This window comes from Choloepus didactylus, chromosome 9 (genome assembly GCF_015220235.1).
Source record: "Choloepus didactylus isolate mChoDid1 chromosome 9, mChoDid1.pri, whole genome shotgun sequence".
NCBI lineage: Eukaryota > Metazoa > Chordata > Mammalia > Pilosa > Megalonychidae > Choloepus > Choloepus didactylus.
The window spans coordinates 132,595,095-132,600,000 of NC_051315.1; the positions used below are offsets into that span (position 1 = coordinate 132,595,095).

General features: G+C 52.5%; 1 long non-coding RNA gene across 1 annotated transcript; it reads left to right on the top strand.

Annotated features, from left to right (window-relative positions):
- Positions 1-286: 286 nt before the first annotated feature.
- On the top strand, positions 287-4,616 carry LOC119544912. The gene is made up of 4 exons (XR_005218961.1): positions 287-336; positions 1,288-1,352; positions 2,145-2,245; positions 4,043-4,616. It is a non-coding gene; the product is annotated as an uncharacterized LOC119544912 (long non-coding RNA).
- Positions 4,617-4,906: the final 290 nt, after the last annotated feature.

Consider the following 4,906-nt stretch of genomic DNA (forward strand, 5'->3'; position numbering starts at 1 on the left):
GACACATTTTCCAGTAAAAAAGTTTTCTGTGGCACAGAGAAGGAATAATCAATCCTTCTGCACCCCAGATTCTTCAAGCAATTATATATCCCTAAAGAGCTTAATATAATAAGATAAATAAGTTGCTAAAGAATTCAGTGCTGGAGCCGGCGGCCCTGCCCGCTACATACACACGCCTTTCTCCTACATTCTGGGAAGAGGTGGTTCTCGCCGTGGACATCGTCGTTATCGTCATCGCCACCCTTGTTGCTACCTGTCGAGTGCATGCTATGTGCCAGCCATTGTGCTAAACGTTTTCTGCGCGACCTCGTCTGTCCTAACAGCCTAGCAAGGCAGGTTTGTAATTATCCTTGCCTTGCACACGTGGAAACTGAGAACCAGACACGTTAAATGCCTTGCCCCAGGTGGCGTGGGGTATAAGATGCAAGGTGGTTTGAATCGAGGCAGACTGATCCCCACGCGTGGGCTGGCATTTGCTGTGTGGCCTGTTCCAAACAGAAAGGGGTTTGGTGCTGAAGAAGAGAGCAGGGCCCGTCCCCGAGGCAGCTGCAGAGCCGGACAAGCGTTTTAGATCAGGAACAACATTACAGAGTAGCTCCCTTCTTTCGTTCGGCAGATTAAAAAAGCACCCCTGATGGCAAAGAGGACAAGGGACTTGTGCCTGGCACTGGGGCAGGGGTGGCTGTGCCTGGCCGGCCCCTGGGGCTCCTGGTTTCCGCCTGGGTGAGCCCGCGGGGAGACCCCAGCTCCCGCCTGGCTTCTGGCTGCTCACGGGGAACCACGAGGTGAGCGCCTACCGAGTGGAAATGAACTTTTCTGCTTGGAGGAACCGAAAAGTTGGAACCATCCCAATGGCTCTAGTTCCTCATTTGGGGTTAACTTCAGTGTGAAGAGCACTTCCAGGGCTTGGGAATCTCCCGGAGAAGTGGGGGTGCTGGGAGCCCTTCCTGGCAGCTAGCTGCCCCCAGCGAGCAGGTGCGTCCATTGCCCGGGCCAACTCTGCATCGTCTCAGCTTGAGGTCACCAAACGAGTCCGCCCATCCCAGAAGAGCTTGTTCTCCTCTGCCTGCTCCTGCAGACATTGCAGTAACCCCAAGGGCACTGCAGGAGTCTTCCTGAAAGATTCAGGGGGGCATTCTCACATTTGGTGAGAGGCTCATGCGCCCAGGCCCCTCAGCCCGGGGACCCACTGGCCTTCCCTTGAGAACTTGGCAGTGGCTGTGGGGGCAGAGCGGGCGGGGAGCCGGGAACATTTTCCACAACCACGGAGATTTCTTTGCATACTAGGTGGGGATGGAGTGGGGTTCCTCAGAGGCAAGGACCGATGGCTCCTCCACACAGTTGGATGCCTGGTAAGTAGTGCTCCGTGTATGCCTCTGTCATTGAACCTACACTAAACCTCGCTTCCTTTGAATTCATTTTTGTATTTTGAGATCATTGTAGTCACATGCAGTTCTAAGAAACAATGCGGAAAGATCCCACGCACTCTTCACCCAGTACATCCTGGGTAACTCTACTGTAATGTCACAACCAGGAAGTTGACGCTGATCCAACCCATCCATTTAAGTCAGAGTTCCCCAGTTTGCTGTGCCTTATTTGTGTGCACTCTGTGCGTACAGGTCCCTGCAATTTCATCACCCACGTGGGTTCTGGGTCCCCTGTGAAGAAACAGAACATTTGCATCACAAAAAATCTCTCAAGCTGCCCCTTACAGCCCCACCTGCTTCCCTCCCTAACCCTGGCAACCTCTAGGGTGTCTCTCCACCTCTGCAGTTTTGTCATTTTGAGAATGCTGTATAAATGGAATCACAGCAGTAAGTAACCTTTTGGGATTGTTTTTTTCGCTAACCATCATTCCCTTGAGATCCACCCAAGATGCTGAGTGTATTGCGGGCTTATTCCAATTTATCACTGAGCAGCAACCCCTGGTGTGGAGCCCAAACAATTTCTTTAATGACTCACCCATATTGGGACACCTGGGTTGTTTCCAGTTTTCGGCTATAATGAATAAAGCTACTGTGAACATTCAGGTACAGGTTTTTATGCAAACATAAGTTTTCATTTACCTGAGATAAATGCCCCGGAGAGCCACTGCTGGTAAGTGGGTGTTCAGTCTTGTAAGAACCTGCCACGCTCTTTTCCAGGTGACTGGGCTGTGCACTTCACATCCCGCCAGCGTGAGAGACGGATCCGGTTTCTCCGCATTTGCTGTTGTCACCGATTTTTACTTCAGCCGTTCTGATAGGTGTGTAGCAATCCCTCCCTGTGGTTCATAGTTAGCCTTTGTTTATCCCTCTTCTCTCGGGTTGGGTGAGCTTCTTGAGGGAACAGCAGCTCATCCGTGTTTCCGGCTGGGGCACCCAGCGTGGTGTATGCCCCTGAAGTGGTTAGTGGTTAAGGGGCTGTGTGGGCCCCTTCGAGTTCATCGTAAGATTTCCAATTCTGAGAAACGTGTGCTAATCTCTGTCACCTGCTGCAAAGGACATTAGATAGTTTAGTGAGTACTTTCAGGGTACCAGACCCGCCCCGAGGTCTCTGCATGGATCATCTCATTACTTTATCTCAGTTTCACAAATGAGGAACATGGAGCACAAGGAGGATGAGTAAAACATGCTCTCTCTGAAAGTTCTAGAAACTTCCCCGCCTCTTCTGGCTGCTGGTGGCCCCGGGCATCCTTGGCTCATGGCAGCGTCGCTCCGATCTCTTCCCCCATCTTCCCATGAGCCCCCGTCTCTGTGTCCCCTCACCCCTTCCCATACGGAACCCAGTCATGGTGGACAAGGACCCCCACTCTGAGTTGATCTCATCCTAACTAATTCCATCTGCAACGACCCCACACCCCAAGAAGGTCGCACTCTGAGGACTCCAGCAAACCTTGGGGGACAAAATCCAACCCTTAAATTGTCTTTGGGTTGAGAGCATTGGGCTGAAAGAAATGGGGTGCCCTCCTCCCGGCTGCTGACCGCAAGCCTTTATCTCCTCCCCCTAAGCCTCGGTCTAATTTTCCCCAAGGATCACCCTGGAAAGACCACGAGCAATGTCCTGTGAGCTGAGCCTCATGTTTTCAATGTTTTTTTGTCCTTCTTGAAGACTTTGGTAAATATGGTGCAGATAAAAGAGAAAGAGCTGCTTGAGCTCTTTGAAATCCATACACCGTCACTGTCTCCCCCCAGAAGCAGGGTTGTCATTTTCTCTTAATTGAAGAGGGTTGAGTTAAGGGATATAAACTGGGTGAGAAGCTTATTGCTGATGAAGGCGTTGGGGCTGGTGGGAGTAATCGCTGCTTGGGGGCAGGAGTTGAGCCTTGTCTGTGCCTCCTGGCAGGTCCCGGTTATTTAGCAGGAGGAAGGAAGATTTAGAGGTATTGGGGGCAGTGGATAGATGTGCTCAGCACAACAGGCTGGAAGTCAAACTCAAGGTGGGTTTCTGGGCTCACCATCCAGAAGAGCCCTGGGACACGAGTCTGTGATTTTATTTCCGCTCTGAGGCTCTCCTGAGCCATGAGAGACACCTCTCTTGAAATAGCTCAGCGAGTGGTGGGAATCTGTGACCTTGGTCCGGTCTTAGGAAAGGCTCCACTCTGCTGGAAAGAGGCCGAAAGGACCCCGGTTGTGCCATTGGAGACTTGCGTTGGCCTGGCTTTGGGACCTGACAAAGCCCTTCCTCTGAGTCTGCACATGGGTTTTAAAACGCACCTCCACCCATTTGCAATAGAAATGCATCTATTTTATGACACATTAAACCTTATTGTTTGGGGTAGATCGAGAAGGATAGCTGGTGAACTGGATAAAGGAATATGATATCCGCAGGATAACATAATAGATGTAATACTTAGCAATTTTTAAGATCGATACTATTATTACAGAAAAGTGCTGAAATCATAAATGTTTAGATCAGCACATTGTCACACAACCAAGCATCTTGCAGCCATGAGGTCCCCTGTCCGCTCAATCCCAGAGCGCACAGAGTCTGGGATTTAAGTCCCCACGTTCAGGGTTGTGAAAACTGAACCAGCTTCTCCTGGCTCCAATGATTCCATCAGTTACACCGGAGCAGACTCTGCATCTCCAGAACACCCCGGGACAGCTCCAGGCCTCCTTGGCCAGCGGATCTCTTGGAGTCATCTCGGAACCGCTGCTCCTGCTCCTTGGCCAAAGAAGTGAATGCAGGGGCATGAGCCCCCTGCCCTGGCTTCTGTTTGTCCCCCCCTCCCGGAGCCCTTAGTGGAGAGCACACAGAGCAGCGGGAATGGGGTTCTGCCGACTCCCAGGCCCAGATTGGTCCCTGGCCGTGGGCCTCCGACGTGCCGCTGAGCCTGGAGGACAGCAGGTGCAGGTGACCCCGAATCACTAGGAGTGACGAGGCCCAGTTTGGACCCTACAGCCCCAGGCCTGGCGCACTCAGTGCTCCGAGCTGCCTCAGCCTTCACGATGTGTGGCAGGGGTTCGCTGAGCTCCAAGGGGGCAAGCCAGAGGGTGCCAGGGGGTCCCAGCGTTCAACTCCCCACCTCCCACCACAGCGGGCAGGCTCCCTTACAGTTCTGGTGGGAATATTTTTCATTATCTTCCCTCTCAATTTAATTAATCCACATTCAGTAATGAACCTTGAAATTTCAATTAAACACACCATTACTGATCAGTACCGCACTGCTAGCAGTAGATGGCTTTTTCCATCTGGGCGGGCGCAGGGTGCATGGCTGGGCCAGGTGACTCGTCTGACCCTTCTGGGCTTGGATGCCAGCTCCTCATCCTTCCTGGGGTGTCACCGTGTCCCCGAAAGTCCTGAGTCACCTGTGGGATGGCTCCTGGGCTTGTTCTGGGCATGTACTCGGCCTGCAGAAGCTTCCCCGGGTGCCTGGTGAGTGTTGGTGGACGGACAGCCTGCCCTCCATGGACACGGCACCCTG